We start from the raw sequence: 25,411 nt of genomic DNA on the forward strand, positions 1-25,411 counted from the left end.
GAATATATATGTACACATGCATAATCTACACATACAGGTGCACACATGTGCAAACAGAATGCTGTTTCCATATAGTTTCCATGTAGTTAATACATGCTTGAAAATACACTTTCTAATCTTAGTTGACAGATAATAAGGGCCATTACATAAGATCATCAGTCCAATAGTTATAAAAAGTATTCTAACCTCCACAAAAACTTAAATTAGTGAACATAGAACCAAGGAATTTTTAGTGCTGGTGGAGAAAAACTGAAAAATTCCTTGCTCCAAGCCCCTCAGTTAGCAAATCAGAAATGAGGCTTTAAGTGACTTGCTCAAGGTCAGCAGCAGGCAGCAGAGCCAGGTCCTGCCACCTAAGTAACCACAAGTCAGAAAGTTGCCAGGGAAGCCAAGTCACATAACAGAAAACATGGGAATTCCCAAAATATTAATTTGACGTGTGTCTGTATTTAAAAATTCTCTGGGTAAATACAGAAGAAGCAAGTATGCTGTTTAAGTCACTTAGCTCCTATTCCTTTAGATCCAGCACCATCATTTCTGTTACCAAAAAAATTAAGTAAAATAAAATATCAGCCAGCATTAAACAAGCATATGTTTTCCAAACAACCTTAAGGCAGAAGAACTGCTCCTTGATGTGAAGGAGAGGAGGGGAATTATGTCAGAAAGAAGAAGGAAGTTTTAAAGAGATATGTTTCTGAGGGTGGAAAAAGTATCAGAACAATTAACTGCATGGAAACAGTTGCACATCCCTATTATTCTTAAGACAATTCTGACCTTTTGATACATTTTACAGGTAGATTGCTCTAAGCCAGAACTACCCAAAAGACTGACTGACCTCTAACATTCCTCAGACACTTTCAAAGGGTTTGCATTGCCTGGTTCCATTTTTTCTTCACTGAGGTCACCCAAATAACTTTAGTTCTATGAATTTATAGAGTCACTTGGGGTTTCAAACTATGTCAGATTTTTCAAGTTCTTTAGACTTTGTCCAGCTACAGCAAAATACTCTCAGTTTAGTACTCCATCCTAAAATTACAAAACCCAGCATATTTCCACATCATAAAACCTAGACTTTATCTTTCTAATGCCTCATTCTGACATAACAATATAACTGGACATATGCATTAACAGGCATCTAAAACTGAATTCCTTGGCAAAGATCTCTGAGCATTATGTAAATTACTACTTAAGAAGTATTCTATCCTCAAACACACCATGCAAAATGACACATGTAAAAGCAAATATAGCAAAATGTTAACAATTATAGAATTCAAGTGGTGGGTTTATTGTTCACTATACAATTCTTTGGACTTTTCTGTATTTTTGCAAATTTTCTTAATAAAAGGTTGGGGGGAGATTGGGATTGACATATATACACTAACATGTATAAAATAGATAACTAATAAGAACCTGCTGTATAAAAAAAGTTTTGCAGGGCAGAAATTGAGACACAGATGTAGAGAACAAACATGGACACCAAGGGGGGAAAGTGGCGGGGGGGGTGGTGGTGAGATGAATTGGGAGATTGGGATTGACATGTATACACTGATGTGTATAAAATGGATGACTAATAAGAACCTGCTGTATAAAAAAGTAAACAAAAGAAAAAAAAAAAAAAGATACATGCACCCTAGTGTTCACTGCAGCACTATTTACAATAGCCAAGCCATGGAAACAACCTAAATGTCCATCAACAGAGGAATGGATAAAGAAGATGTGGTCCATGTATACAAGGGAATATTAGCCATAAAAAAGAATGAAATAACACCATTTTCAGCAACATGGATGGACCTAGAGATTACCATACTAGGTGAAGTAAGTCAGACAGACAAAGACAAATATCATATGATATCCCTCATATGTGGAATCTAATTGTTAAAAATGATACAAATGTACTTATTTACAAAACGGAAACAGACTTGCAGATATCAAAAACAAACTTATGGTTACCAAAGGGGAAACATGGGGCAGGTGGAGGGATAAATCAGGACCTTGGAATGAACATACACACACTACTATATATAAGATAGATAACCACCAAGGACCTACATAGCACAGGGAACTCTACTCAATATTCTGTGATAACCTATATGACAAAAGAATCTAAAAAAGACTGAATATATGTATATGTATAACTGAACAACTATACTCCAATAAAATTTTCTTAAAAAAAGTGAAGCCATATATAGCTGAGACCACTCCTTTTTTGTTTATTTATTTGTTTGTTTATTTATTTATTTTTGGCTGCATTGGGTCTTCTTTGCTGCGCGCGGGCTTTCTCTAGTTGTGGAGAGCAGGGGCTACTCTTCGTGGTGGTGTGCAGGCTTCTCACTGCAGTGTCTTCTCTTGTTGCGGAGCATGGGCTCTAGGCATGTGGGCTTCAGTAGTTGTGGCATGCGGGCTCAGTAGTTGTGGTGCACGGGCTTAGTTGTTCCACAGCATGTGGAATCTTCCCGGACCAGGGCTCGAACCCGTGTCCCCTGCATTGGCAGGCGGATTCTTAACCACTGCGCCACCAGTGAAGTCCCAAGCATCATTCTTTTTTTTTTTTTTTTTTTTTTTTAAGAAATTCACGTTCTTTTATTTATTTATTTATGGCTGTGTTGGGTCTTCGTTTCTGTGCGAGGGCTTTCTCTAGTTGCGGCAAGTGGGGACCACTCTTCATCGCGGTGCGCGGGCCTCTCACCATCGCGGCCTCTCTTGTTGCAGAGCACAGGCTCCAGACGCGCAGGCTCAGTAATTGTGGCTCACGGGCCCAGTTGCTCCGTGGCATGTGGGATCTTCCCAGACCAGGGCTCGAACCCGTGTCCCCTGCATTGGCAGGCAGATTCTCAACCACTGCGCCACCAGGGAAGCCCCCAAGCATCATTCTTTATTGATAATCTATAGTCAATTCTAAGGGCTTCATCTGGATATATATATATAGAGATATATACACACACACACACATATATATGTAAAATATAATAGTAATAATAAATAAAGGCTAAAAACATAAATTACTTTTACCCAAACAGGATTCCAAAAGATCAAATAATCTCTCACAAATATAAACATCCACCTTTGAGGAAATTACACAAATGAGCAAAAAACTCCACAACACGCTCATGTGCTGAAAGAGCTTTTAGTCTGCTGTTGATGGAAAAGCAATACTTCAAATAACATGGAACTTGAGTAATGTCATTGCAAAAATGTCCTAGGATGAAGGCAATACCAGAAGAAAATGAAACCTGCAAAATATTCATGTGAAAACCCTAAAATCTGAAGAAATATTACTTGGGGAGGTGACTTTTCTCCCCATTTCATCAAAAGGCACAAATCGAACAAGTCTGTTTCTAAAACCAAATGCTTCTGAATTAGACCAGAGACAAGTGAAAGCATGCATGGTTGGCCTTCATATCCAAACTGCCGCGAAGGTTTTACCGCCCATGTGTGACACTGAAAACCCACACAAGTGTACAACTGACACGTGCAGTTCATTTGCTACCAGTCATTGTTCCCTGGGGGCCGGCAGAACAGCTCAGGGCCCAGCCATTAGCGCCCCTCTGCCCTGACCTCAGACCCCGCTGTGTGATATCGGACACATCACCTAACTTAGCTTCTCCATCTACAAAATGGGGATGATATTATCTACCTCACAGAGCTGCTGTAAGCATTAAGTAAAATAATACATGTTGATTGTTTAACACAGTGCCTGTCTGAGAATGCAAACTCCATAAAGCAGAGATCTTGTTAAAAGTGTCTACTGTTAAGTCTAGTACTTTAAAATGTAACTGGCCATGATGAATAATACCCAATAAATATCCACTGAGTCAGTGAATGAATGAATGAATGGGAGATGACAGTGATGATGGCAGTGGGGGTGAACATGCAAAGGAAAGAGCATCTGGGAATTCCCTGGTGGTCCAGTGATTAGGACACTGTGCTTTCACTGCCGAGGGCCCAGCTTCAATCCCTGGTCGGGGAACTAAGATCCCGCAAGCCCCACAGTGCGGCCAAATAAATAAATAATTTAAATAAAATTATTAAAAAGAAAACAGCATCTGGTGCAGTCTATGTCTTTGTGTCAGAAGCCTCTAAAACCCCTTTATTTAAAATAAGCCACCCACAAGTTCTCAATGCCCACTGAGCCCAACTTTCAGTTTCCACTTGAAATTCCCCAGTGGTTCTCCTGTAGCGTTTCCCATTCCAGGATGCTTCGGCCTCAAGAAGATGCCTGAGCAGCCCATGGTCATGCATCTTTAAAATCAGTCGACTTTAAGATAATTCAAAATGTAATGCTACCATGGTACACACTGCTTTTAAACCACAGCTTCACAAATGTTGATTAAGAAGAAAATAGAGGGCTTCCCTGGTGGCACAGTGGTTGAGAATCTGCCTGCCAATGCAGGGGACACGGGTTCGAGCCCTGGTCTGGGAGGATCCCACATGCCGTGGAGCAACTAGGCCCGTGAGCCACAATTACTGAGCCTGCGCATCTGGAGCCTGTGCTCCGCAACAAGAGAGGCCGCGATAATGAGAGGCCCGCGCACCGCGATGAAGAGTGGCCCCCGCTTGCCGCAACTAGAGGAAGCCCTCGCACAGAAACGAAGACCCAACACAGCCAAAAATAAATAAATAAATAAATAAATAAATAAATAAATAAATAAATAAATAAACCCAAAGTTTAAAAAAAAAAAAAATTTATAAAAAAAAAGAAGAAAATAGAGCGCCCCCATAGAATCAATGAAAAACTTAGTATTTATTAAGTGAGAACAAAATAAAGAGCAAAATGAATTTTTAACTTTTTAAAAGCGAACTCGAGGTGCCTACAAAATTAATAGTCAATTTTAAGATGCTTCAAAATGCAATACTGGGGGGTTGGGAGGGAGGTCCAAGAGGGAGGGGATATAGATATAGAAAAAAAACCCCAATACTAGCATGGTATGTATTACTTTAAAACCACAACGAATCTAAATTTCATAATACAATCTTTTTCTAAGCATTTTAAAGGCATCAAATGTGCAAAAGAAATTTTTTAATGGAGACAATTATCATGAAAATGAGAGATTTTATGGTGTAAATGTTTATAAAGTCCAAGTGGTACCTTACATTCCATAACAAGCTAGCTCTAATAATTTGACCAAATGACCAGTTAATTACTTTTGTAAGAATGAGCAAATATTAAGTGATGTAAAAATTAAGATTTAAAACAAATTCTTAAAAAAAGTTTTCCTTTAAAAGGCCTTTTTCCGTAAGTCCTTATATCCAAATTAAATACACTTTGACAATTAACAGTTACTGACAATGTATAAAATGCTAAATTTTGAAATTAAATAGAATGCTTTATAACAAGGAACAGGTAAAATTTTTATATAAATGACAAAATCTGTATTAATAATCATGCTAACAAAAATAAAACTACAAAATGAGCTTCAGCTAAGGTAAAATAAAAAAATTTAGTAGAAAATAATCATTTAGGAATGATGCTTGCAAAATCCTGGCTTATAAATATTAACCACTAGACACATCTGTTTACATTTTTGAAGGGTTATATCAGAATATTTAAGAAAAGTACAAGTAATCTGCCCAGAACTAAATGTAATTAAGAAGCGTTATATTCTGTCTCTCACTCCACTCACAATATTTTCTTTTTAGGGACTGAAGTGAAACTGTTTTAGCTGAAAGGTTCCTAATCAGTTTAATTCAGAGAATAACTGAATCTGAGTTTTTGAAGAGACCGTGCAGGTCATCTATCGAGCCTGGTCCTGCTTCTAATTTGAGAACCGCCTCCAGTACCCTGACAGATGGGCCCATCTCTTCTCCCTAAATACGTGGAGTGATGGAAAGTTCACAGCTCTATTAGGGAGCACATTCCACTGTGAAGTAACCAACTGATAGACAAGAACTCCTTCCCCGGCCTTTAGATCAGCCATCCTAAAAATTCCACTAATTAAGTTCAGTCTTTCTGTCATTATCCACACACATCCTACCCCCCTCTTCCACCCAATCACCCTCCAAAACAACCGAAGTCAATGTTCACGGTTCTTCCCTGCTCTCTCCATCCCTTTTAGTTTATCTTCACCATGAAGCCAGAACCACCTTGTAAAACAGAACAAACAGACAACACCAGATTATGTTTTTCACTAAAAATTAAATGCACATGTTAGAGAGTCCTAAGGCTTCAGTCTTGTGCCTGAGGGAGCCCAGAGCACAGCTCTCTTGGTCACCCCACTCAGGATAAATGAGGCCACAGGCCCTCTTTGGTGCCACAAAGTCTAGGGAACATTGGGGCTCCAGTGGAGAAGGCAGAAAGGAACCTAGTTCCAGAGTCCCCATGAGTGTGCAAATTACAGACTGTTGCCAGCCCACCGGGCAGGAGACCCAACAATTGATCTTAAGGAAGGCAAGGGAGTTTGCTGCTGAAAGAGAAGAAATGGCCTAAAATAAAAGCAAAAGAGTGGTCTCTGAACACAGAAGGAAAATTTTACTATCCAGAGGAGGGATCAGTCTCATACCTCCTGGGCTGTTTAAAATGTATGAATCAAGCAGGCCTGCGTGCTGCGTGCTTAAGAAACAGAAACCATTTGTTTGTAAATGAAACGCGTGCACGTATTCTTCAGCACACACCAAAATGCTCTGTTCTGTTTTTGTTTTTTAAATATGAAACTCTACAGAAATATCTTTCGTTTTTCCACTACTGATACAGAAGTAGACTGAACCTTTTCACTTTTCTCCTAATTCTACCAGAAGTAAAACAACTTAAGTAAATGAAACACTCATTTCATTTTCAGTGTCAATCATGGCAGCTGACACTCAGCGTCGGGGAGACTGCGTGCGCGGTGAGGACTGTGGCAAAGCAGCCCACGATGACCCGGCCCAAAGGGCTGCCGGCCGCCCCCCCCCCCTTACCGCCCCAGGAATGCAGAACCCTGGGGAATGCTGCCAGCTGAACCACCTTCTTAAAAACACTGAAACTGCTCCTTTTAGGTAAACTTTTCCATTTTTAAAGGTAGGCAACTAATTTAAATATCCTGAAAACACTTGTCAGGGACATATTTTGCAAACCCATCAAAGCTTATCCACAGCCCAGAACCAGCCAGAAGCCAACCAGTTTGCAACCTCGGATGTAAACGATACGCCGCAAACAGGAAAATTTCAAATCCTGAAAAACATTTTCAAAGGAAACAACCAGCAGTCCCAGCTCCCTGTCTGGGGGAGGCTAAATCCTGGGTCCCCATCCATCTCTGCACAAGCAACTTGGCCAAGACACCCAGATGGGCAGGACTGATTTTGCAGAGGGGGCCACATCTACAGAGGGGGCATCATAAACGACCATACAGGCCACGGCACCCACCTTCCTGGTGAGTGGAGGAATCCTTTCTACGGAACTCTTGATCTGCAGCCAACGAGCCTCGGGACACCACATCTGCCCGGAAGTTCATTACCACGCAGGGTCACCCCTCTCACTTTCCCACAGCTCCTGAGAAAGTCCCTCCTTACATGAAACCCAAAGTGGCTTCCTCCTGCTGCTACTCACTGGTCCTAGTGGTTCCTCAGAAGCTGATCAAGTGCGCCCCACTGGCCCTGCTCCCCTTACGAGTGAAGGGTGGGTAGCACATTCCCTACTAAGCGTACTGCCTTCGACACTGAGTATTCTATTCTCTCCATCATGAGCAGTAGGACACTATTTCCAAACATTTCTAACCCTGATCACCCTCCTCTGGTTATCAGTAGCCTTAAACCTAAGGTCTGGAAGGCAAGGAAGAAGGAAACCAAGCATTAGACAGCACTGTGCCAGGAGCATTACCTATATTTTAATATTTTATATTTGATTCTCACAGCAATCCTCTTTGATTTGTATTATTATCACTACTTGGCAGGTGAAGAAACTAAGTCAAGTAATTTGCTGAAGGCCACAAAACTATTGGGTTGGCCAAAAAGTTCGTTCATAACATCCTTTCTATAAAATGTTACAGAAAAACCCGAACGAACTGTTTGGCCAACCCAATAGTACAACCGAAAAACTCAAATAGTCTGTCTGATACCAAAGAGACAACAGCATTGCTATACTTATGGAAAACCTACAATGCTTTCTCGTTATAACTTATTAAAACGATAAATAATTATAAGCTAGTCTATTCTTTCTGGTGATCTCAGGAATGGACTGCTGTTTTCATCCACATTAACGCAAAAACAAATTCTCAAAGTGGGTCACCACTTGATAAACAGTATCCAAATACCTTATTTTAAAAACCTAGTTAATGTATTTCATATATAAAAATCCAAGTATATACTAAATAAAATAGAAATTCATATAACATGTGTATGAACATACTTAATCACACTCAATGAGAAAAATGCTTTTCTTACTCCTGTTTTACAGAAGAAGAAACTGAGCCAGGAAATGTCAGAGACAGGAGTCAAAGAACACAGGCAGTCCGACTCCCCAAAAATCTAGACTTTAGATGTTTCAAACAGGTGTCTTTCAGTCATGGTTTTTGAACTTCATGGAAACATAAATGAAACACCTCTCCAAGGCTAATTGGATATTCCTTCTGAATATTCTAATGTAGATGATATAAAGGGCAGTCAACACAAAGGTTACCAAAGACCATCAAGATGTGTAACTTTAATATGTGCTATATTTACAAATAAACCCAGAAATGTTAGAAAACATCCTGCTTACAGGGAACATCATGTTAAACATGATAATTCTATGAGGGAACAATTCACATTTTTAAAACAGTTAACTAGGCAAATTGAGTCTTCAAAATCTCCTCCAGAACGAACAAATTTCTCACCACATGACACTGACAACTTACACAGTGAGCTTCACTTAGCTGCTGAACTCATTATATGTTTAGTCAAACAATATCTGTGGTGCAACAGACACCGTTCTGGCTGTGGAGCCACGTGAGGAACAAGACAGACACGTGTCCTGAGCTCTTGGAACTTCTGCTCCAGTGACAGTGGTCTAGACAACAAGCCAATAAATAAGTACAGGAAGGAGAAAACTGTCAGGTAGGGACAAGCACTTTTCAGAGAATTAAAATAGAGTGATGTCTGTTGGTGGGAATGTAAATTGGTGCAGCCACTATGGAGAACAGTATGGAGGCTCATTAAAAAACTAAAAATAGAGCTACCATATGATCCGGCAACCCCACCCCAGGCATATATCCAGAAAAGATGAAAACTCTAATTTGAATAGATACATGCACCCTAATGTTCATAGCAGTACTATTTATTTACAATAGCCGTGACATGGAAATGACCTAAGTATCCGTCGACAGATGAATGGATAAAGGAGACATGGGGTGTGTGTGTGTGTGTACACACACACACACAGACACACACACAAAATGGAATATTACTCAGCCATAAAAAAGAATAAAATAATGCCATTTGCAGCAACATGAATGGACCTAGAGATGATCATATTAAGTGATGTCAGACAGAGAAAGATAAACCTCATATGATATCACTTACTTGTGGAATCTAAAAAACGACATCAATGAACTTATTTGCAAAACAGAAACAGACTCACAGGCATAGAGAACAATCTTATGGTTTCCAAAGGGCAAAGGGGCTGGGTGGGGAGGCGGGCGGGTGGTAAACTAGGAGTTTGGGAGTGAGAGGTACACACTCTACTACATATAAAATAGATAACCGACAAGGGCCTACTGCACAGCACAGGGAACGTATTCAACATCTTAGAATAACCCAAAATGAAAAAGAATCTTAAAAAGTATATATATGTACCTAAAAAACTGAATCACTGCTGTACACCTGAAACTAACACCACATTGTAAATCAACTCTACTTCAATTAAAAAAAATTTTTTTAATAAAAATAAAAGTAAAATAAAATAGAGTGATAGTGTAGCAGGTGGCTGGGTGGCCACCTCAGATTGGGTGCTCGAGAGGCAGCTCCCTGAGTTGAGATCCAAAGGGCGCAAAGCGGCCCAGGAAAGATGAGATGCATTGCAGCCTGGAGAGCTTCTGCCCGTGTCTGTGTGCTTCACCAAAGCAAGCATGGACTGCAGACACGGCAAACGCTTCCAGGGAATTACTTGCAACCATTCCAAACACTGCTTTGGGAACTGCTCAGCTTTCCTGCTGTAGCACTTACCCTGCAATGACCAACACATCTACCAGTAAGACGCCTCAGTCAGAATGAAACAGGCTTCACGTTGGAGTTGGAGCCTTACCTTTCCTCGGTGGTTTCCTAGTGTCTGAGTCTCCTGAGCTGTCCTGATCTTACCACTGCAACTAGAAATGACAGACTCTAGTTTGTTCTTCAGCAGGAGGTCCTAGTTGGCTTGGAGTTCAGGTACATGCCTATCAGTATTTGACATCTACAGAAAAGGAAATGAACACTTCCCAGGCTGCAACTTCTCCACCTAAGCTCCCAGAGAAGATGGACATATGCTCTCCCACATAGAGAGGGTTAGCCGGCGTATCAAATTACAGGGCATTTGTAATAAGCCCCTCAGATTGGGCGCCCGCTGCCTGCAGGACCCTCAGACCAGCACCTGAGGAACCCACGCCACCTTTCCCCACTCAGGTCCGCATACAAAGAGCAATTAACAGAGCTACGTGGGAAACAGACACATAAATACAAACTGCCAGACATTATCGCCTTTGAGATGTACAAGTGCCTCGAACTTACCCCCAGAGGAAGTGTGGACCACACTTGGTGTAATCATTCATCCATTCATCCGGAATGAGCTGGCTGAAGAGGTGTCTGTAGTTCAAGCACAAAGCCCTGGCAAGAGAAAACAAAAACGCAGAGGTGGTGAGAAACAATTTTTCAAAAACCAGAATTTTATAACTAAAGCTCAGTTTCTCAGCATTCTGCCCTATCTTGGGCTTGATACAAAAAGGGAGCATCTAAGAGAAAAATTCAGCGCTAAGTGATTAACTCTAAAGGAAATGTGAGGGTCTTCCCACATCCTAATTGGAGAAGCAGATTTACTGCTTCACGCTATAACTTTATACGGCCAAGCCATTTTATCGATAGATACATGGAGGGAGGGAAGGAAAAAGGGAGGGGAGGGAAGGAAAGAGAAACGATGGAGGGGGGAAGAGGAAGGGAAGTGGGGGAGATAGATAGATGGATGGTTAAATAGAACAAGCCTACTGTTATCAAGCCACTATTCCACCCTCCGAGGATACAGCAATAAATAAGAGCGAAAGCCTCTGCTCTCACTGAGCTTTATTCAAATGGGAGGAAGCAGTCAAACAAACAGGTAAATAAACAAATGAGAAAAATATCCTAGAGTGATACTTGCAATGCAGAGACATACAACAGGTTGATGAGCTACTGAGTGACAAGCATCTAATTTACACTGGAAGGTCAAGAAATGGCCCCTGAGACGGCAACTAGGCTGAGATCTGAATGCTATTTCGAAATTATGGAAATGATCCCCCAGACAGAGGGACCAGCCAAGACCCTTCTAAGAACCAGCGTGTCGAGAGCAGTTATCACAGGGTGTGGGGCAGAACCCACATGCAAGGGAGCGGAGTCAAAGGACCAGAGTTTCGTTACTAATTAAGCAGGTGGCTTCTGGGTCCTCTCATATTATGGAGAATATTATGGAGAATAATACTTTCCTCGTATGTCTGAAACGCTGCCCAGGGACATATTAAAACTCATGGCCCTGTTGGTCAACATACCAAAAAGTACCTCTGTTTTCTTTCACTGTTTAAAATGTTACAGGGATTGGGACTTCCCTGGTGGCGCAGTGGTTAAGAATCTGCCTACCAATGCAGGGGACACGGGTTCGAGCCCTGGTCCGGGAAGATACCACGTGCCGCGGAGCAAATAAGCCCGCAACTACTGAAGCCCATGTGCCTACAGCCCGTGCTCCACAACGAGAGAAGCCACTGCAATGAGAAGCCCGCGCACCGCAACAAAGAGTAGCTCCCGCTCGCCGCAACTAGAGAAGAGCCCACGTGCAGCAATGAAGACCCAATGCATCCAAAAATAAATTAAAAAAAAAATTGAAAACAAAAAGTTACAGGGATTGCTTTCAGAGAATGAGACTTTCTCTCTTTTTTTTAAGTGAACTATATAGTTGATTTACAACACTGTGTTAGTTCCAGGAGGAGACGTGTCTTTTTACAAAGCATCATCTCAACTCTGCTGTGGACACAAGACGCTACGCTGTGGGAATAACTGCGTATGCGGCTCACAGCTCACAATCCTTGATGAAGAACGCGGACTTTGGAGCCAAAGGATCAGAGTTCAACCCCCAGCTCCCCCACTACCACCTGAGTGACATTATTTAAATTGTCTGAGCCTCTGGTTTCTTCAACTATAAAATGGAAATGATATCTATTTTGCGGACTTATTCTACCTACTTAATAGGATAGTGCACATAAAATACTTAATAAAGGGGTTGAAAAATGTGAAATACTCAAAGTGGCGATAAAGTACTTCCATTGTAAACCGTAGCTATTGGGAAAGGTGTGGTTATCAATGATTCACGCTACAGAAATACACCTATATAACCAGGAACAGTGGCGATAACGATTTTCATTTAGAGATCATAGAATAGCCTATGGGCGGACCTTTAAAAATCAACCCACTCCCTCTCTCTAAAAGGGAGAATTTAAAGCTTAAAGAGGTAGACTGATTTGCCCAAGGTGACATAACTGGTTCAGAGAAAATTTTTAGAAAGCTAAATAATAGATATGTTTGGTCTAAAATGCCTGCCTTATAAGATAAATCCTAAAGAGACATAAATTTTGAATTCTCTTTGTAATTAACCCAGTATGGACAAGAAAATATTTCTGAAAAGAATGGAAAATTAAACAAGCTTTGATGAACTCTATCTAAATACATTATACTGACAATTTTTAAAGGCCAAAAATTACCATATCTTACTGATGGCCTGACAGATGGTTATTTCCTAACCAAGAAACTATAAAATATAACACCTGCCACACTTATCTCCTCTTCCATGAAGCCGTCCCTGATCTCCTACTTTCCTCCCGCCAAGACATGAAGTGTTATACTCCCCTCCTTCACCTCACTACGCTAAGAAAGGCAGCCATGTTGCAATCATTTCTTTTTCACTTGTCTACTTCTAAAGTAGATGTTGATTACTTTGAATGTAAAGGGCTTATCTTATCTTTGTATTCCTGATGTCAAGCACAGTGCCTTACACATGGGTGCTTAATAATCATATGCCAAATGGATCGATGGAAGAATTGATGCCTTAAACTGCTAAGACAGCATGATTTAATTTTAGACTAGCCTTCTTTTCCCTCCCATCACCATGACTTAAATTCCAAATAAAGAGTTTACAGCTTAACTACTGTGAGAGTTAACGTTATGTGTCAACTCAACTAGGCTATGGTGCCCAGATGTTTGGTCAAACACCAGTCTAGATGTTGCTGTAAAGGCCCTTTTTAGGTGGAATTAACATTGAAATCAGTAGACTTTGGGTGAAGCAGACTATCCTCCATAATGTAGGTGGGCCTCAGAAAGTCGGCTGAAGACATTAAAGCAAAGACGGAAGTTTTCCAAAGAAGGAATTCTGCCTCCAGATGGCAATGTAAAAACCCTGCCTGGGTTCCCAGCTGCCCGTCATGCAGAACTTGGACTCAAGGCTGCAACATCAACTTTTGCCTGAATTTCCAGACTGCTGGCCTGCCCTATGGATTTCGGACTTGCTAGCCGCCCCACACCCCAATCACGTGAAACAGTTCCTCAAAATCTCTTGATGGATGGATGGATGGATGGATGGAAGGAAGGAAGGAAGGAAGGAAGGAAGGAAGGAAGGAAGGAAGGAAGGAAGGAAGGAAGAGGCAGGCTCCAGTTGGTTCTGATTCTCTGGATATCCTGATTAATATAATTACTAATCATTTTGGACTAAAATGATTTTAGGCAGGATTACAGAAGTTTATAGTACATCAGCTTAAACCCTGTTCATTTTGCAGATGAAGAAAGGGAAGCCTAGAAAGGATAAATCAGACCTGCCACATAGAGTGGGAAAGAACTTGGACTGGAACTCAGATCACCGAACAACGACCTTGGCTCTGGTCCCAGAACAGATGACAATGGTTTTGTCATAGTGACAAATGAGCGGTTGCCCAAGTGCTCTTCCTTGGATCCCAGTGTTCCCTTCCTGACCTTTTCCACTCTCTGTATGTATTCTGGAGCCACATGAACAATTAGCTTTCATCTAGTTGGATGGACTAGCTTCAATAAGCATATATTCTCTCAACAGACTGGATTTAGCTGCCATCTAGAGCCATGTTTTAAGGTAATTCAACAATGGGACAGGTACTGCAATCTCCTGCAACTCCAGAAAGGTCTAAGAGGGCCCTGTGTGTAACGTCTATGTGATTCAAGGCAATGCTGGGTAAACTACATCTACCGTAAACCTCTAGTGATTCTACATTATTAGTTACACAAAGAGTATGCTTATATCTATGACAGCACGTAGGTAGCCTGTGTAGACAAAATCATCCATCAACAGATTTCACTCATGCGCTTTTCAGTGTGGAAACCTGCCATCCTAAAGCCCCTGAGCTGCCTGCTTGTCACCATGATATCATTTTAGTTCATGAACACAGCTTACATTTTTCTCTTGAGTTTTGCGATGAAAAGCTGCCCCCATGCCTTCCCTAAAGGCTGAATGTAGTTGAACCCTCAGCTACATAACAGTTAAAAAAAAAAAAAAAAGGGGCCACACCTAAAGAAAGGCTACAACATTCATCAATCTAGAAGTCTGTGGTCAAGCCCCGGCCTAAGTTCCCAGCGCCCAGTGTTTATAAAACTTTCACTGCTGGGCCAACCAGGTCAAGGAGAAAGTGCTGGGGAAGAGAAAGATAAATTACTACTTCACCATGCCTTGAAAATAGGCTGCTCGCTACCCAACTAGGTAAGAAGAATGCATTCCCCGCTGAGAAATCTCTTTAAAATTCACGCCTTCTTCAGATTAAATCCCCTCTGTAACTACCATCTCTCTGACTAAAAACATGTCTTCAAGTTTCTGGGTTTCCTTTAGCCTCGCTCTATCAGCGAGGCATCTTAGCAATTCAGAGACTCAACCCAGTGTTTGTAGTAAAACAATACAGCAAGTGGGAGGTGTTCCAGGAGCCAGAAAGGGGCTAGGAGTAAACGGAACTCCTGTCTCCATGAACCCCTCATGTGACCCAGGTCTGCGCCACCTGACGGAGCCCGCCAGCATCTCCATCCACAGGTGGATTATTTCGTACCTCTGTCTCTCGGGCCCGTAGTGATTTCAGAGACACGATGAACAAACACCTCTGAGACACCTGCTCCAAGGTGGGAGGAGGCATGTGCTGGATGCCTTCATTAAATGACAATTTTCACCAGCTTCTCACACTGACACTAACACACTGTTCCTGCACAAAGAACTCATGGAATCAGATGCCGCCCTTAACAAAAGACGACGGTACAGCAGCCGAGGAGACTATAGCATGTTAGAGAATCTGCCCTCCTGACAAAGGGGTGATTGATTACAATGAAAATAGGCAGTTTCGGTCTACCGTCCCCCAAGAGCAGACTTCTGGACCCATGGAGCACAGCATTCACGGCTTACTACGAACCAAGTCACAGCAAGGCCCTTGTTATTTATAAAACAGCTCATATGAAACACCAGAACAGAAACAAAAACAAAACAACAGCTGGAAGCAGGACGGGGCGTATCCATTTGGGCCACTGTATCCCCTGGGCTGGTGAACCTGTCAGCCAATCTGGCCTCTGTTTAGAGTAAGTGTTCCCTGGGATTCCCACAAAGTTCATGTATCCAGAGAGAAAATTCGAGGATGCAAAAGTAGGCGCGTTATACCTTGAATGACTACGTGCAGGTCATTTATTCAGTTAATTCAATTCAAGAAGTATCTGTTGAGGGACTTCCCTGGTGGTCCAGTGGTAAAGAATCTGCCTTCCAGCGCAGGGGATGAGGGTTCGATCCCTGGTCGAGGAACTAAGATCCCACCTGCCGCGGGGCAACTAAGCCCTCGCGCCACAACTACTGAGCTCACGCACCTCAACGAGACGGAAGCCCACGCGCTGCAACGAAAAGATCTCGTGTGCTGCAACTAAGACCTGACGCAGCCAAAAAAATAAATAAAAAGTAAATAAGTATTAAAAAAAAAAAAAAAGAAGTATCTGTTGAACGTCTATTGTGTTCCAGGTACTACGCTAAGTGTTGGGAACACGATGGTGATCAGAAGCCTGCGGACAGCCTGGTCCAGCCTGTAAATAAACAAGCCATCAGTCACAACACAGCGTGGAGACGATTACAGTCCAGAGGGGCAGGTGCTGTGGAAGCACAGGGGTGGCAGCAAGAGAAGACATTGCTAAGCATCCTAGCCCATCCCTGGCCAAGACAAGAGGAACTGATTTAGCACTGACGTCTTAAAGCCACCACCGAATTTTGGCTTCTAGACGAAGAGATGAGCCTCATCCAGTTGACTGACACTCAGCGAGTGACTTTCTTCGTGAGATAACGGCAATGTAGTAGTTCCTAATCACTTCCAAAACCACAGCATCTGTGCACCACGAATCACACACATGCAGCATCAGGGCAGGCTCGCAAACCATTTATGACACAGCCTCGGGCCTGCGGAAAACAGAAATGAGTCAGGCAACCACCTCGGACATAAGAAACTCAAAACTATGTGGGGCAGAGACCACCTGGATGATCATGGCAGGAGATACCTGCTTCCCTCTTGCTCTCTCCTGAGAAATAATTGTCCCGCCCACCTCTACTTCTTCCAGCCCTATCAACACTCAGAACCATCCTATCATCATCCCTAGCACCTCCTGAAGAAGAGAGGCGAGAGAAGAAAGGCAGAGGATGACTCATCAACAAACAAAACAGAATGTTTGTATGTGGAGGTTGGGGCGTGGGGGGTGTGTTTAAAAAAAAAAGCAGCAGGGCCTCCGTTAACCGTCTTTTTACATCCCTAGCCATCCATCATGTTCTCCCTCCTACTTGGTTACCAACACAAGCTAAGCATGCTAAGGCCCCACCTTTATATGGATAACAGGCAAAATATCCCATTTAATAGCTAAAGGAATGACGGAAGGAAATGACATCCATTCATTTCTTACAAGAACAGCTTACATTTGTACAATATCATCATTTCCTTTATCCCATCCTTAGAATGAGTTCCTTTACAGTAACTGAAGAAGCATAGGGATGAAAGAAGGAAATAAATGAGATCAAATGAGGTACCATTGAATAACTATTAAATTAACAAATCAGCACAACACAATAGCTTAAAAAAGGTGGCATGATCACAGATATAGGGAACAAACTAGTGGTTACCACTCGGGGGAGGCAATACAGGGGAGGAGGAATGGGACATACAAACTACTGGGTATAAGACACGCTACAAGGTCGTATTGTACAATGTGGGGAATATAGCCAATATTTTGTAATAACTAAATGGAGTGCAACCTCTAAAAATTGTATTTAAAAAACAGGTGGCATGAACAACAGAAAACACGTGTAGAAGTTACCCTACAATATGGATTTAAATGCTCCTTTAGTGAAAGGGAGAAAAAAAGTGAAAGGGTCTACTGACCTTAAAATAGGAAATAAACTAGAAAGGGCATGCACCTGAAAATGGCACACGGTGGCAAGGTGATTCAAGAATCCCTGAATTTAAGTAGACTATGGAACGATCTGTCCTTGAATGCTTTAATATCACAGGCTGCCACCAAATGATGACTAAAATAGTTCGGCCTCCTGAACTTTTACAAATCTGCCACACTTTTCCTTCCTGGAAACAGAGCACAAGCTAATGCTTCAATGGACAAAGGAATATTTTCTGACTGGCCCCGTCCCTGTGGACCTCCAGGAAACAATGATCTCAGAGTCATGAGCTTCGCTGAGAAAGTTCATGCCGTAGAACCTGCCAGAAAAGCACCAAATTCATCCCAAGCAAGACTCGTTTCAAGACTTCTTTAGCTGTTCTCCTGCCCTCAGGTGACATCTCACAGGTTCATCCTCAAGGCTGAAGATGTTGTTCAGGGAGTAAAACATTATCTCAGATGATACTTGACAGCAACACACTACATAGCATGTTAATGTCACTATAATCTAAAAGATGCCACACTTGACACTTGAAGAAGTCACGTTGTTTTTACCTAAACTTCTGTTTAAACTCAAATTTTTTTTAATGTTTTTTTTTATATTATTGAGCGTGAGAGGTCTTTTTAAAATATTTATTTATTTTTATTATTATTATTATTTTTGGCTGCATCAGGTCTTAGTTGCGGCACGCGGGATCTTTCATTGCAGTGTGTGGGTTCTTTGTTGCGGTGCACAGGCTTCTCTCTAGTTGTGGCACACGGGCTGCAGAGCACAGGGTCTCTGCAGTTGCGGCACTCGGACTCTCTAGTTGTGGCACGCGGGCTTAGTTGCCCTGCAGTAAGTGGGATCTTAGTTCCTTGACCAGGGATCAAACCGGCATCCCCTGCATTGCTAGACGGATTCTTAACCACTGGACCACCAGGGAAGTCCCTAAAGTCAAATATTTAGGAAAAAGAAAACGTGGGCTATATACACCTTGCCCACAAAGATGTATACTTTTACTTCCAGAAATAAAGAATGTGTAGGTTTTACAGTAAATTCTCTTTTGAACACCTTTCATAAATGTCTTAATGTCCTCCCACTGACAAACAGTACACGTGAAATAAAGAGGTACCAACTCACAGAGAAGGCTCTAGTGATTCTGTGTCACTGGTATGGAAATCGGAGATAAGGTTTCGCACAATGCAAACAAATACAAAAAAGTGACAGCCACAGTATAGGTGATGAAGCCTTTCTGAAAGGTGAGAAAAACACTTGACAGAAGGCTGCTTTAGTTTTTGATTCATCAATTAATTTTGCAAAACGAAGCACACGTGAGAGTCCCCAGTGGTTAAACAGCTATGGCTATTTCATTCCATTATTACAGGAATGAAATGTAATGACCCAAGAAGTAAACCAACATCAGAAACCTTCTGAACAAAGCAAACAGTAGGATCCATAAAATGCAGCCTATGGTTTCACACTACGTATATCTGAATCTCCGGCTGTACTGACTGTAGCCGACAAATAACTCATTTTAATTTAGTAACATTTAAGTCCCAGTTAACAGCAAAGTGTGACGCTGGGCACCATGAATGAACCAAAGATGACTCAGACCGGGCACCGCTTATCAAAGGGCCTAGAGTTAGCAAGGGAGATAAGACAGCAAAGACATTATACATTATATAAAGAAGCAGGAAAAACTGGGCATGTGGGATGGGAGCAAGATGGCACTGTGAAGAATGCCAGAAACTTCCCTTGGTTTTAAAAAAAAAGAAAAAAGAAAAACCACCAAAACAAAACAAAATCCATTAAATCTATCCAAAACAGGCATTCTCAGTAGCAACACCACTCAGATCATCAAGCCAAACTAGAGCAAGAGGATTTGAGTCCAGCCTAAAAGGAGAAGAAAACACACCTAACAAAACAAAAACAAACAAAAAACCTCTACAACGAAACAAACTACAGAACTTTTAAAAAAAAGTTTGGAGGTTGCAGGGCATCTATTTCCAAAGATAAAGGCAGACCCTGCATCCACAGATGAGACAGGCTGGGATCAAGAAAGACGGCCCAGGGGTGATGCCCACCAGAGCATCACTGGGCGCAGCTGGGGTGCAGCTCGGACAAGAAGGATGTGACGCGGGGCTGGGCAGAGCAGGACAGGCTTGCCTGTGGACCTGGCCTTGAAGAACTGTCCAACTCGGATGTGGAACCGGGGAGGCCCTGCATTGTCATAAGGAGGACAGGATGGATGAAGGACAGAGAGACCAGGAAGCCCAAGACCCACATAAGACACAGAGAAGCATCAAGTGTGATGAAGCACAGCATGGAGCGAAGGCAGAGAGAGAAGCGGATGAGGACGGAGCCCCTCCAGCCCAGGCTGCAACCTGCCATGAGACGGTGACCGCAAAAGCAGACGTGCCCGCCAGCAATCCATGAGCCCCTCCCGCTGGCACTAGCCCGGCACCATTCATCAATATGGAGCGAAAAGTAACTGTAGTTCATAATGATGAAAATTAACAAGGAAATCCTAAAGTGTCTGCAAAATAGAAGAGAGCTCATTCATAACAAGGCTGGGGCATGCGGTAAGGAGTTAGGAGAAAACCGCGTGACAATCGCTGACTTTGGATCGTTTATCCACCTCTCTAAACCTGATTTCCATCCATGCAAAATGGAAATGATGATGACACCCACCTCCCGGGACTGTTGTGAAAGCAAAATGAGAAAATATCTTTAAATTACCTGACATGGGGCTTAGTCCGAGTCAATAAATGTTAAATAATAGATGTTAATTCTCTCTTCTTGTCCTGGTTTCTGGGATGTAGAAAGAAATGCAGGCTTTCTTCCACAGGGAGCAGCCACGAATAAAAACTTTGCATTATTTTTAATAAGCACAAGGCTAGCAAGATGACTCAGTAATACCAAGTAATACTTCAAAGTCCGTTACTAACAAATACTGTAAAACATTTTTTTAAAAATATTTCTCTAGGAACTGAGTAAGCGGGTAAATTAAATATTAAAAGGAAAATGTCAATTGGGAAATTGGCACAATTTGACTTGGAGATTATTGTGTTTCAATATCTATAGTAATATTCTGAAACTATTTTCATAATATTCCAAAATCAAGAGTTATTAAATTAATTGGGGCACTGAAGCCTCCTCCAACCCCAGACCAGCAAGGGAGCCTTCTGAATGGGCAGGTAATTGTACATCTGTTTCTGAGTTTAGCATCAGGCTGAGCCCTATAGCACCACTGTTCTTTAGAAAAAATTACCCATCACTATGAAAGGTGATCAACACACATTAGGAGGTTGTAGAATAAACAGCTTCCGGTCCTTTGGGCCCAAAGTAAAATAAACTAGGGGAATTGTTGAGAAATGAGCATAAATCATGGCAAATTTATTAAATGTGAACTCTGTGTATGCAAAATAAAAAGAATTTGGGGGCAAGGATATGAATTTCAAGTTCTCAGTAGGCTGATGTGACCGAGGGCTTTGCTATGCTATGTTCCTAATTTTGCTCTTCCTACGGCCAACCATTCAGCAATCAATCTCCACCTTCTCTCCTGAGACCAAACCAGAGCGTCCAATTAGCATCAAATTACAGTTACTGTACCTAAACGATTTGTACATCTCTAAACAACTATAATCACAGAATTTCCTTAGACTGAAAGTACTTCAGACATTTAATTTTAATTACTTCAGCATGGAATCAGCAACATATTTCCCACAGGTATTTTATTACCTGTTTTTCATGAGGATGACTAACTAAGATGTCAATTAGAAAATGGCTGTAAATGGAGAGGGGGTGGGGGCAGGACAGTGACCTACGCATTTATTGATTCTTACAATGTGAAATACACTTACAGGGACAGTCTAGGAATATAACTTGAGTCAAAATTTTAGGGCCCATAATGAATGATGTTCCATTCCCTTTCTACCTCTTAGACCACCCACAGGAACTCTACCACCCATGCCTCAGACCTCAACCCAACTGCTATTAATAACTCCTTCTGGCTCAAACCTAAACTGCTGGATGCCTACCAGCCTTGTCTACCACCTCACTCCTAATGCCTAAGGCGTCCTGTCTGCCCTGTCCCCGCTAACTCTATCACCCAGATTCTCTCCTTTGCCATTATTTTTTTTTTCCTACAGTTATCATGGTTTATTTTATTTTATTTATTTATTTTGGCTGCATTGGGTCTTCACTGCTGCGCACGGTCTTTCTCTAGTTGCAGCGAGCAGGGGCTACTCTTCCTTGTGGTGCGTGGGCTTCTCATTGTGGTGGTTTCTCTTGTTGCGGAGCACGGGCTCTAGGCGTGCGGGCTCCAGTAGTTATGGCACGTGGGCTCAGTAGTTGTGGCTCACGGGCTCTAGAGTGCAGGTTCAGTAGTTGTGGCTCATGGGCCCAGTTGCTCCGCGGCACGTGGGATCTTCCCGGACCAGGGCTCGAACCCGTGTCCCCTGCATTGGCAGGCGGAGTCTTAACCACTGCACCACCAGGGAAGTCCCATTTTGCCGTTATTTTATACTGATTCCTTTGTCAAGTATTGTTCTCACTTCATTCGAAAACTTAGGGACTCCCAAGTGATATTAGGCAAGGAAAGAAGAGGTAGAGTCATTATATCCTCAACTCCCAAGGAAACGAAAATAAAAAGACAAAGATGAAGTTTTTCTTCAACAGTTGGTTGCTGGATTTTTTTTTTTTTTTTAGTTCCAATGTAGTGACACAAAAAAGCCAATATTCTATTTAGCTTACCTTTCATCTTTTTGCTGTAACAGAACTTGACTTCATTAAAAAAATATTTCTATGGCATTAAGCATGCTCTTGAAATTCATCTTCTGTATGAATTAGCCAGAGGGTTTTTTAACTTTATACACAACTTGAATATTTAATCCAACCCAGTCTCCACTACTACCTTACACTCATTCCCATCCCACAGTAGGAGCAGAGAGCAATCTGGAGGAGTTGGAATCACATTCCCAATCCGGTGTGTTCTGGCTCCGTATCCCCCCGACACCCCGCTATCCTTGCCCAGAACCGCACCTGCTCTAGCATCCTTATCTAGAGCTGCTCTGAGAGCCAGTCCTTCTCTACCATTTTACCAGCCACGCACTCCATCCTCCAAGTCCCCCAGGCCCTGGTCGTGAGATCAACATTGGTGGTCCATCTCCAGCTCTACTGACAATTCTCTGAGATTCTAATAACATTTTAAATAGCACTGGGATCAGTTCTCAAGACAGAAAGTACCTCAATGACAGTTTAAGAACTAACAGCCTCTTAGTCCCTTAGGAAGAACTTAATAAACGTACAAGAAAAGGCGTATTGGTACCAACAAGGACCTACTGTATAGCACAGGGAACTATATTCAATATCTTGTAATAACCTATAATGGATAAAAATCTAAGAAAGAATAGATACGTATATGTGTACAACTGAATCACTTTGCTGTACACCTGAAACTAACACAACATTGTATATCACTATACTTCAATAAAGATTTAAAAAATTGTTAAAGGCGCATTGATAATAATAATTTGAAAAACATGTTAAAGAAACTTATCAATACACTCAACTTATTAGATAAGATTAATATGCTTAAACCTTATCCAGATATTTTAAAGTCATGGTACATTAACTATTTTACAAAAGACTAACTTTGGAAGTAAATTAACTCTGATACAGAGAGGCGCTCATGACTAAGTTTATCATTAGGCATCGTGCTTTGGTTAGAACCCTTGTAGCCACATTGGCAAATCAATAATATCAGCTGTTGATCAGGCGTGAATTAATAGGATCTATGTAGGACCTGGTATCATGATGGCATTGTCAATACAGGACTGCACCTGCCGTGGGTCTTCTTTCAGATGATAAAATCAGTATTTTGGTTCTAGGTGGATCTAACTAACAAGTCACTTTGGGAAAAGCACCCTTAAGGTGTCACTCTGTCCAGACTCACTTGGCATTTTGCACCTACCAGCCTCAAAGGATTTTGCAGGGATTACTGATGTCTGAAAATCTTTCATCTCTGGGGATGAAAGGTGCTAATGAGTATTTGTTGGGAAGCACTCCCACACTGCCCTGTAGGAAGATTCAGAATTCTTCTAAGGGTGTTTACTGCAGGTAGGGAAATGTTACCTTTGAGGTGGAAATTACAGTGGACTTTTAATCACGGGGAGGTGGGGTTGCTCACTGCTGAGCAGAGACCCGGCACCCTTCAATTCTCATTTTTCCTCAGCTGCTACACCGGGTGTAACCTTGAGCCTCACCCTCTTGCTCTGGGAATCCAGGTTCAGTACACAGAGTCCCAGTAGAAGCCAAACTGAAGTGGAAACATTTGTATAATATCACGATTATACAAAGTGGGACTTGGCTATATAGTCTCAGGCCCTTCTATAAAAGGACTTAGTCAATCTGAAACAGGAAAAGTACCAGGTACAACTAAAACTGGATAATAATACAGTCTAATACAGGGTCTTTCTAAAGTCTTTTAATTTCTAAACTTTAATAACAGATTTTAAACATAACAAATATCAACTTATGAGTGGCATCTAAAAAGACTTAGTTCCTAATAGGGAATATGGATTTGAATTTTGCTAACTATAGACCATTTCCCCTCAGTGAACACTGTTCATTTATCACGGAATCTATGAGAAATACTCTGTACGCAACTTCTCGACCCTCCGTCCTCCGCTGGATTCCTTGACTCCCCTCCCCCCACCAATTCTCTGCCTCCTTCTTGAGCTCCTCCACCTCCACCCACCTCCTTGGATGTTCCTCAGTCCCAGCCTTGGTCCTCATCTTGTCACCTTCGATATTCTCTTTCTGGTGACTTCATGGCTTCCACTCTCATTGATGGCAAGTGAGTCTCCTCCTCCAGCTTTAAATGGAGGAGACGGCTCTTCTCAGCTCCAGATGCATTTAGAGAGCTACTAGTTGTGCCACCTCGAAATCAGGATGACCCAAACTAAACTTATACATTATTCCAACCCTACCCTGCACCCAAGTAACCCGGTTCTGGGTACCCAAGCCAGGGCAACGGTCCCTCCAGTGGGCTACTCTCACAAGATGCAACCCCATCAGTTACACTAGTCTTGCCTGGCCTTTCCCTCAGTTTGCACGTCCAGGTGTCAGTAGACCTCCTGCTCCCTCAGTGTCTCTTTCACATGCCTCCCTCTCCTCTGCTGCACTGCGTTCATGCATACCCCAGATGACCCTCTTGTTTCCTACAGGAATACCCCCAGGCCTTCCTCCATCCACAAATCTCTTCTCCAGTAGCCAGAAGAAAATTCACAAATCGGATCCTGTGACGCTCCATCCCTTACAACTAAAAATCCCAAACTGCTTTTCAGGGCACACAAAACTCAACTGACCCTTCCAGCTCCTGCCCGGCCAGCCTCCAATGCAAACTCCTTACAGCCCATGGTATCCTGTGTTCTCCAGTGCCTACATGGCTTTTGTGCGGCTAGAATGCTCCCCTCTGCTTTGACTGCTCAGCAAATTTCTCCTCATTCTCCAAACCAACTTATGTGGTTCTTCTGAGATGTCCTCGCTAACATCCTAATAAATCTTTACTTCCAGATATATCACTGCACCTTCTACAAATCTCTGTTCGAACACTTACTACACTACACAAATTCTTTGCTCATATGCCCATCTGTTTTACTAGGGCACAAACTCTGCTGTGAGTCTGTTCTTACTTCAGCATTGCCTAACACAGGGCATGATAAAGACTATATGAGCACAGAGTGTTTGCTGAATGAACAAACTAATCAACACAGACAAGTCCCAGAAGATAGTTGTCCTAAGGTAATAAATCCACGCTGAAATGCTGCTTCCACTTTCCTCCTAACATCCATAAATCCA

The 25,411-nt window shown here is 42.1% G+C and overlaps 1 protein-coding gene and 1 long non-coding RNA gene across 8 annotated transcripts in view; one reads left to right on the forward strand and one right to left on the reverse strand.

The window, feature by feature from the left end:
* LOC309667022 overlaps window positions 1-25,411 on the forward strand; it is a 398,987-nt gene that overhangs the window by 364,035 nt on the left and 9,541 nt on the right. The gene's annotated exons all lie outside the window — the stretch shown is intronic.
* Window positions 1-25,411, reverse strand: part of TIAM2 (TIAM Rac1 associated GEF 2) — a 262,449-nt gene that overhangs the window by 126,234 nt on the left and 110,804 nt on the right. For all 7 annotated transcript variants that reach the window (XM_082474392.1, XM_082474395.1, XM_082474389.1 and 4 more), the window contains one exon: window positions 10,651-10,746. The gene's annotated coding sequence lies outside the window, so the exon portion shown is untranslated. The remainder of the gene's footprint in view (window positions 1-10,650; window positions 10,747-25,411) is intronic.

This window comes from Balaenoptera physalus, assembly GCF_965194825.1.
Source record: "Balaenoptera physalus genome assembly, chromosome: 9".
Classification (NCBI taxonomy): domain Eukaryota; kingdom Metazoa; phylum Chordata; class Mammalia; order Artiodactyla; family Balaenopteridae; genus Balaenoptera; species Balaenoptera physalus.